Genomic DNA, 10774 nt, shown 5'->3' on the forward strand with positions numbered 1-10774 from the left:
GGATGTGAGAGTTGGACTGTGAAGAAAGCTGAGTGCCAAAGAATTGATGCTTTTGAACTGTGGTGTTGGAGAAGACTCTTGAGAGTCCCTTGGACTGCAAGGAGATCCAACCAGTCCATCCTAAAGGAGATCAGCCCTGGGATTTCTTTGGAAGGAATGATGCTGAAGCTGAAACTCCAATACTTTGACCACCTCATGCGAAGAGTTGATTCATTGGAAAAGACCCTGATGCTGGGAGGGATTGGGGGCAGGAAGAGAAGGGGACGACAGAGGATGAGATGGCTGGATGGCATCACTGACTTGATGGACATGAGTTTGGGTGAACTCCGGGAGTTGGTGATGGACAGGGAGGCCTGGCGTGCTGCGATTCATGGGGTCACAAAGAGTCAGACACAACTGAGCAACTGAACTGAACTGAACTGAATGTGTTATTTAAGACTAGCATTTCCTTATGGGCAGGAGACCTTAATAGATAGTTTTCCATGCAGATGGATGCCCAAGAGGCACAAGAAAAGATGCTCAACATTCCTAATCATCTGGGAATACAGTGTATATCACCTCACACCTGTCAGAGAGGATATCATGAAAAAGAACACAAATGACAAATATTGGCAAGGATGGGAGAAAAGGGAACTCTCATACACTGATGGTGGTAGTGGTAATGTGAATTGGTACAGCCATTTGAAAAACAGTATGGAAGTTTCTCAAAAAAACTAAAAATCGAACTACCATAGGACCCAGGATTCCACCCCTTGGTATATATCCAACAAAAAAAACCCACACAATTATTTAAAAAGATACATGCACACCAATGTTCATGGCAGCATTGTTTACAATTGCCAAAATATGGAAGCAACCTGTGTCCATCAAAAGATGAACACATAAAGAAGATGTAGTGTAGATAGATGTGTGTTGCGCTTAGTCACTCAGTCATGTCCGACTCTTTGCAATCCCATGGACTGTAGCCTGCCAGGTTCCTTTGTCCATGAGGATTCTCCAGGAAAGAATACTGAAGTGGGTTGTCATGCTCTTCTCCAGGGGATCTTCCCAATGCAGGGATTGAACCCAGGTCTCCCGGATTGCAGGTGGATTCTTTACCATCTGAACCACCAGGGAAGCCCAAGAATACCAGAGTGGGTAGCCTATCCCTTATCCAGGGGATCTTCCCTACCTAGGAATCAAATTAGGCTCTCCTGCATTGCAAGTGGATTATTTACCAGCTGAGCTACCTGGGAAGCCCAGTATAGATAGATAAATGGTAGATATACAGTGGAATACTTCTCAACCATAAAAATGAATGAAACTTTGCCATTGGCAACAACATGGATGGGCTTGGAGTATATTATACTAAGTGAGGTAAGTCAGACAGAGAAAGACAAACACTGTATGATATCACAAAAAAATTTTTTTTAAATGTGGAATCCAAAAACTAAAACACACTAGTAAATATAACAAAAAAGAAGCAGACTCACAGAAAAAGAGAACAAATTAGAGGTTATCAGTAGGGAGAGGGGAGGTGGAGAGGCAATGTAGTGGTAAGGATTAAGATGCACAAAGCAAGCTACAAAGGTATAGTGTACAACATGGGAAATACGATGAATATTTTATATTAACTATAAATGAAGTATAACATTTAAAATTGTAAATCACTGTACAGTACACTTGTAACTTACTCAATATTGTACATTAACTGGACTTCAGTTTTGAAAAATACCAAAAATAAATAAAGGGTTGAGAAAGCAGAAATGAAATAGAAATAAGAGAAAGACCAAAAATCTACCCTACCTTGTACCAACCTCATATTACTTATCTGACAGTACAAAAGAATTTAGGTAATCTAAAAATCAGTGGAGTCAATATAAAAGTCAAGGTTTTATAACTTTTCTTTCAATTGACCTCACTTATTTGACTGTGTTTTTATTTTTACTATTAATTTGACACAAATATTGGTGAAAACAACTTCATCTCTGAAGTTTGACATGATCAAAATATGCAGGAGTTTGGGGAATAGTGAAGGGTACTAACAAGTGACACGGTGACAAATTAAATAATGCATTTGCCAAATGTAGAAATATTGACATTCATAATAAATAGAGTTAAAGAAGTAAAAGGAAAACAATTCAAAAGAAAAGCAAAAAAGAGAACACACTGGAACAGGCAATTCATAGCAGAACAATATATCAAAGATGTTCGACTCTCACTAATAATTACTACATTTTAAAGCATGAGGATCAGATTAACAATATACACTTTTGTAAAGTGAAGTGAAATTCACTCAGTCGTGTCTGATTCTTTGTGATCCCATAGACTATGGAGTCAATGGAATTCTCTAGGCAGCATACTGGAGTGGGTAGCCTTTCCCTTCTCCAGGGGATCTTCCCAATCCAGGGATCGAACCCAGGTCTCCTGCATTGCGGGCAGATTCTTTACCAGCTGAGCCACAAGAGAAGCCCAAGAATACTGGAGTGGGTAGCCTATCCTTTGTCCAGCGGATCTTCCCAACCCAGGAATTGAGCCTGGGTCTCCTGCATTGCAGGCATATTCTTTACTAACTGAGCTATCAGGGAAGCCCACATTTTTGTAAGAGTGATGGTAAATTTTAAATTCTCTTATAGTGTACTTGAGAATGTAAATTCATGTAAAATTCATGGAGTCCAATTTGATAATGGTTATAAATACTGAAAATGTGCATACTCTGGCCAAGCACTTCCACTTCTGAGAATTTATTCTATGGATATACATATGCAAATATCAATATATAGCCGATAAGAGTTTCTTTTTAAAATTTTTTTATTAATGTAACATTAGCTTGGGCTTTCCTGGTGGCTCAGTGGTAAAGAACTTGCCTGTCAATGCAGGAGACACAGGTTCAATCCCTGGGTCAGGAAGATCCCCTGGAGAAGGAAATGGCAACCCATGGCAGTATCCTTGCCTGTGAAATCCCATGGACATAGGAGCTTGGTGGACTATAGTTCATGGGGTCACAAAGAGCCAGACACAATTTAGCAACTCAACAACAACAACATAAAATGAAATTTAGTAAGAAGTGAACATTTTTGAAATGATATGGATACATATGTCTGACATGAAAATATGCTGCAAAATATATTAAGGATAAAAACTAAATTATAGAATAAAATGTACAAAGAGAAAGGGATTCTATTCTCTCTGTGTCTGTTCACAATTTCCATTCAAAATAAAATAAGATTTAGGCAGAAAGAAATTATTTGGATGATATGAAAATTTTAAAGTTGCTTATTTTTCTTGTTTTTTGGTGATTGCTTTGATCCTTCATGAACAGTCAGTAAAATCCATGCCGTATTGTTCTTCCCATACTGGCTAAATTTGCTGAAATGCAAATTCAGATTTCTCCCAGGAAAGCATCAATTAATTCAGGTTGACGTGATATGGGAGGGATTATCTCCAATAGTCTTCTCTGCCACTGCAATAGAATCTGCCATTCCCTGCCATGGCCCCTCAAGTTGACTTAGTCATTCAGTGCCATAAATTTTTGTTTTATCAAACCGTTTTATGTTTGCTAGTCTGCCCAGGATCTGGTTGGGGTCCTCTGCTGTCTCACAGTGCATAGAACAGAGCAAGGAATTAACTCAGTAAAACCTCAATTTATGAACATTGTAAGCATCTAGACAGTCGCAAGATACATATAGGTGTCTGTGTGATCACTATTTCAAAGAAATGGGAGTAAGAGCATTCGTGTAGCAGCAGTGTAGTGTTAGTTGCTCAGTCATGTCCAACTCTTTGTGAGCCCATGGACTGTATAGCCTGCCAGTCTCCTCTGTCCTTGGGATTCTCCAGGCAAGAATACCGGAGTGGATTCCTTGTCGAAAACCTCAGATTTTGGTCCTTTAAGAGCCTAGACAGTCCCTGTGAGGCTTATTAACTGAATTCCAAAGTCTTGATTTAATTAAAATAATAAGACTCTAGGTCTAAAATTTGATATCTGTTAAGAAAAAAAAAATCTTAAATATGAAAATACAATTATACAGTGCTTAATAAGTCTTCCGTGAGCCAAGCATTCTTTAACAACAGTAACAGGGGAAGGAAAGAACTTGACAATTCAGGCTTCTTAATGCCTAGAAGTAGTATCTGAGAAAGTAACCACAGTGCTGTTTGTTTCATGTCTTTGGCAGACCGATCTGAGTTGAAATCCCGCTGAAAAACAGACCAACTCCCATCACCAGCACTCACTCTACCTGCTTCCCACTCAACGCTCCCCAACACGCACACATAGAAATGAACATAAACAACCCCAAATTAGGAAAGCAGAGCCCAAGTCCCAGAAGCAGGAGTCCTTTGTGTCAGCAAGTACAGAATTATCTAGATAAAGATGGACATGCATACAAAGAGCTAGGGAGCCCCAATCAGTGGGCTCATAAGGAAGAGGGAAAAATGAAAGAACCAGCTTAGTGCATCCTACATCATTATTACTTCATGATTCAGTGCCACAAAATGGGTCCCTGAAATAAAACTTTTTCATTTGGCAAAGTATTACTTTACATTATTTTTGAGTTCCTAAAAGAGACACACAAATATATAAACCCAAGGTAGATCAGTCAGGTAACATTGGTATGGTGGGCCAGGTTCATTCTGACAGACATTTAAACATTTAAGGATAGTCTTTGTATGTGTAAATAATATGCTGACTCCTTCCTCCTTTTCCTGAAACACACACTCTTCTCAATGTACCTGTCATTGGACTGCTTTTTTAAAACTACTGAATTTTTTTTTTTTAATTTCACTTTTTTGTAACTTTAAGAAAATGGCCCTTGGAATTAGCTCTAGTTTCTCAGGGCCACATGGATATTACATATCCAACAATACCAAGTCTTTCCACTTATCAAGACAATCCAGAAATCTATATTTGTGCCTTAGTGTTGAAGATAAATTTTAAGTTTTAAACACTCAGCAGAGGTAAACAAAACTCATCTATGGTCAGACACGTCCTGTGTACTCTTGGTTGAACATCTATGCTAAAATAATTTTGTACACATCTATGCGTGGGAGGGTGGTGGTTGTGGTGAACAGACCAATGCCGTAATGTAATGTGGAGTGGAGAAATAGTAGAAAAGAGAATAATGTTAAAATTTAGCTCGACTAAAGTTTGAGTTTACACTCTTCCTTGCTTCTTTATATGAACCTTTAATTACAAATTAAATGAGATCATGGCTCAGATGGTAAAGAATCTGCCTGTAATGCGGGAGACCAAGGTTTGATCCCTGGATTAGGAAGATCCTCTGGAGAAGGGGATGGCTACCCATCCCAGTATTCTTGCCTGGAGAAAGCCATGGACGGAGGAGCCAGCTGGGCTATATAGTCCACAGAGTTGCAAAGAGTCGGACACGACTGAGCAACTAACACTTCACTTGAAACTATTATAGTAATTTCTCTTTATGAAATCTGCTCTGTGAATTGTATTGATTTATTAAATGATATTTAAGATGGTTTTAAACTTCTCAAAATCACCAGAAGAACCTTCCAAAATCACTTCTATATATTCCAGTTTTGGTGCCAAGCTTAACTGCTTACTTGGTAAAGGGGGCTCTGTGATGGCTAAATTTTAATGTATTCACTTGACCAGGCTAAGGGATGCCCAGACAGCTGGAAAAATATTATTTCTTTTGTGTCTGTGAGGGTGTCTCTAGAAGAGATTAGAATTTGAATAGAAAGATGGAATAAATAAGATCACGCTCACTGATGTGGGTAGGCAACCCCATAAGCCAATTCCTAAAGCAAACAACAAAATAAACAAATCTCCTATCAGTTCTATTTCTTTGGAAAACCCAGACTAGTACAGATTTTGGTATTTTGATGAGGTTAGCGCTAGAATTTGGTGGACTGAGTAAATGCTGCTGCTGCTAAGTCACTTCAGTCGTGTCCGACTCTGTGCGACCCCATAGACAGCAGCCCACCAGGCTTCCCCGTCCCTGGGATTCTCAAGGCAAGAACACTGGAGTGGGTTGCCATTTCCTTCTCCAATGCATGAAAGTGAAAAGTGAAAGTGAAGTCGCTCAGTCGTGTCCAACTCTTCACGACCCCATGGACTGCAGCCCAGCAGTCTCCTCCGTCCATGGGATTTTCCAGGCGAGAGTACTGGAGTGGGGTGCCATTGCCTTCTCCAGGACTGAGTAAATAACCCTCCCCAATATGAGTGGACATCATCCAATTCACTCAGGGCCTGAACAGAACAAAAGAAGGAGGGAGCAGGAATATGTTCCTTTTTTCCCTGCTTCATCCACTGAGCTGAGACATCTGATCTCATCTTCTGCCCTTGGACTCTCATATCTATCATTGGCTCACCTGGTTCTGAGGCCTTCTGATTCAGGCTGAATTTTATCACTAGTTATCCTGGGTCTCCAGCTTACAGAAGGCAGATCATGGGGTTTCTCAGCCTCCATAATCACACAGGCCATAAATAAATAAATAAACAAATATTCTGTTGGTTCAGTTTCTCTGGAGAACCCTGATAATACACTGATATAGGTCCTTCTCTGAACTAAAGTAAAAATGTTGCAGATCAAATTAACTCTGTATGACCAACCCAGGAAGTTTTCTAATTTCCCATCTCCCAGCTTGCCTCCTGTAGTAGATACCAAAATCTCATCTTCATCAAAGTTTCACTCCCACCATAATATTTTTTAAATCTTTAATTTATGTTTTAAAAGGAGTATGCTTATAATTTTTTTTTCCATACAAATACATTTAAGTGAAACCAGGCACTCAGCTTACTCTTGCCTGGAAAATCCCATAGATGGAGGAGCCTGGTAGGCTGCAGTCCATGTGGTCATGAAGAGTCGGACACGACTGAGCGACTTCACTTTCACTTTTCACTTTCATGCATTGGAGAAGGAAATGGCAACCCACTCCAGTGTTCTTGCCTGGAGAAACCCAAGGACAGGGGAGCCTGGTGGGCTGCCGTCTATGGGGTCGCACAGAGTCGGACATGACTGAAGCGACTTAGCAGCAGCAGCAGCAGCAGCAGCAGGCACTCAGCTTATCTTTCTTTTACCTTGTGGTTGGTTCAACTGTTACCTAAACTTGACTACTATAAAAACAACACAATCAAGAATAGCCATTCCAAATATCTGGCCAACTGTTTAAAAAAAATAAATCAAAGTATCTCAAATCAATGGTCTGTAATGAGATATAATAACTAAGATTCCTGATACTTTACACAGAATAAAAAGGTTTCTTTTCTTGATAATTACAGTAAGTCTGTGTGATGGTGAAATGGGAGAGCTTTCAATGACTCAGTTTTGTAAAACACAAAAGGAAGAAAAAATAGACAAGTGAGCACAAGGAAACTAAGTAAGAGTTACACATTTCCTTTATTTCAAAGAAGCAGAAACACTGGGAAATGGAAGCTAAGGTCTATACTATCCAAAGAGGACTTTCAATTCCAATCATCCAAATGAGTGTTAGCATTTTGATACTGATGAAATCATGTATTAATTTCCAGTACAGTCAGTTCCCAGTCATATGCTCTGAAATGAAAAGATTGAGGTCACATGAATAAATCAAATATCAGTAGAATATTTTTTGAAGTACATGTTGGATTTGGCAGGAACTGTCTGCTTTCATGTGTAGCATTATATTTCCTCTCTTCATCAAGTTTGGATTAGTTGAAATCAAAATTAGTTTCTATTTCCTGAGCCACTGAAAATGGGGAGAGATGGATTAGAACATTCTCCTGGCTAAAATGATTGCAGCTTCACCAAAGGCAAGCTGCAAAGTGGAATCCCACTCTCTAATAATCTGGGCCTCAATTTAACACCCATTCTGTGTAAAAGAAATCCAACATTCATGACTAACAGAACTCAACTCCACAGCAGTAGCATCACCTTCCTTCTTTCTCACCAAGTGAAGATAAACTGGAAAATGGCTAAGTTCCAAAACAGTGAACTGTTAATCATCATGGTTTTCATGCCTCTTTTACAGGAAATGAGATGTAATCCAATGCCTGCATAGGCCTTTTCAGGAAATTGCTCATCTTTCCAATTAAGCTCTTCTGTCTTCACAGGTCTGTAGATACACTCAGCAGACATATGGCTTCCAGAAAACCTTTGTGCCCTTTTTCTGTCACTCACTGGGAAGTTTTGATGTAATGGAATCTCCTTAAAATTTCCATTTTAAGGAGATTCCATCACCTTATATAAGCACTGGCTAAATTTCATAGACACGTTATTAAAAAGATTTCATTTCCTATAGGGAAGCACTTCTGAAAGAGTGAAAATTAGAAAAGCTAAGAGACTACACAGACGACTTTATACCTTGTCACTAGCATAGAGAAGCTAACTGTTCACTGACGCCAAGTTTAGAAGTGCAAAAATATTCCAGCTTGTTTATTTGTCTTTTTTTTTTCAGTAAACTAGTCATTGTACTTTGGCCTCTGATCCTTTCATAATAGACCACAGAGAACCTGCCCTCTGCCCTACTTGCCACGTTAACCTTGTTTTATTTCCTGCCCTTGCAAAGTTAGTACAACCCACCTCACTTCCACCACAACATTTTACCATTTCCACCCTAAGTCAGGTTATGAATTTCTAACTTAAAGAACAATGTAAAAGATATTTATGGAGTCCTATGTCAGATCCTGAGCACGTGAAACAAAATAAGACATGGGTTTTGCCCTCAAGAAGTTTGCAATTCAGCAGGAATAAAAATATAGAATTAAGCAAAAATTCCATATCCAACTATAATAGGAGCAAAAAGGAAAAAAAAAAAAAAAAGTCACCTAAGCAGTATATTAAAAAAGCAAAAAGGAAGAGTCATCATTACTCTCCCTACTTATGAAAAAAATAAATTATTACTTTTAAGTGCTTTTATACTTTGCTTTTTATACTTTGATGCTTTTGAACTGTGGTGTTGGAGAAGACTCTTGAGAGCCCCTTGGACTGCAAGGAGATTCAACCACTCCATCCTAAAGGAGATCAGTCCTGAATATTCATTGGAAGGCCTGATGCTGAAGCTGAAACTCCAATACTTTGGCCACCTGATGGGAAGAGACTCATTGGAAAAGATCCTGATGCTGGGAAAGATTGAAGGCAGGACAAGGGGATGACATAGGATGAGATGGTTGGATGGCATCACTGACACGATGGACATGAGTTTGAGTAAGCTCTGGGAGTTGGTGATGGACAGGGAAGCCTGGCATGCTTCAGTCCATGGGGTTGCAAAGAGTTGGACATGACTGAGCAACCGAACTGACTGATACTTTGCAAAGAATACTATTCAAACATGCAGTCATACATATGGAGTTAGAAGAGGGTGGATAGCAAGCATGCTCACCCTCTCCCACTGATCTATTATACCTTAGTACTTAAGGGAAAACATTCTTATTTACTGTTATATCAACATAGAATATAGCTATAAATGAGGTTTAAAGAAGCAAAGAGCACAGTATTGAAGTGTACTGAAGCTGATGTGCCTCCCCCAGTCCCCTACACCTCAAAGAGCACACTATAACAAGGACAGGACAGGTCTGGAAGCTCGGTGCCGTTCTGTTTTACCATCCCCGTAGCCTACCTTGAATCAAAACCACTCAACTTCTTAGCCTTCTTGAAAAGCATCACAATAGAGATAATTATGGGCCTTCAAGCAGGTCTCCAGATTTGAGATTTAACATTCCGGTAGTTATGGAATATGTTCAGCTCCATTATGCACACCGAAAGAGCTGGAAGAGGATTTAGTTCATCTCTGTGCAACCTGAGCCTGAAGGCTTCAAACATCCAGACAAGTTCAGTTCCATTCCATTCAACAATTATTTGGGTGCAGGGAGTCCTAATTATTAAAGCATGCATTATGCCCCATCCAACAATTACACAGCTGCTTAGGGAAGCAAAGGAGCACCATAACACAAAAATATTCATAAAGGGGCTGATCGATCTCTTGAAATACTAAGTCACCACTTATCCCACTCTACTTAACCCCTAGCTTATTCGTCCACTCATTATATCAATACTGACTCTGACTGGTGGTGTAGATGTTATAAACATTTAATCAAACAAGGTAAATGCAACGCAATAGATTGCCAAGCAAATGACAAACATTGCAAAAGTTGTAGGATTTCATAAGACTGGGGAAGTAACATCAGAAAACTTCTTGGATTACACACACACACACACACACAAGAACTGGCAAAGGTGGATCTATTAAAAATTAATGAAGAGGAAATCAACAAGGATACAGATATGATAAGCGTGGTAAAAAAAAAAAAAAAGAACTATTTGATTTTAAAAAAATTCAGAGTGGACATTAGGAAAAATGGTAAAGCTCTCACTTAAGGGCAAAATCTCTGTGATAACACTGCAAAAGTCATATATATATATATACACACACACACACACACACACATATTAAGTGAAGATTTCAACATTGCTACCCTACAATTTTATTAGAAAAATTAAGCTGAAAAGAATTATCAGTATTTGATTCATCTTTGTTTTCTTAAAGTGCTAATTATAATTTAAATTTATTTAACTGTGCATAAGAATAAAGAAATTATCACAATGAGATTCAATTTCCCTTTGAAGACACACACCCCCCCAATTCATGGGTTTTTTTAATTATTAAAAAAATGAAGGGTAAGTGGATTCATTTTCAGGAGCATTACACATATTCATTCCTTGGATGTTCACTCCTAGGATAATGAAGACCCATTCACTGTTCCAGCCATGATCTTTGCCCTGAAGAAGCTTCTAGAATCCTGTGAGGCTGCATCAGCCATCAGGTCCCAGGTGAGCACTCCAGCATCAAC

This window comes from Bos taurus, chromosome 5, assembly GCF_002263795.3.
Source record: "Bos taurus isolate L1 Dominette 01449 registration number 42190680 breed Hereford chromosome 5, ARS-UCD2.0, whole genome shotgun sequence".
NCBI lineage: Eukaryota > Metazoa > Chordata > Mammalia > Artiodactyla > Bovidae > Bos > Bos taurus.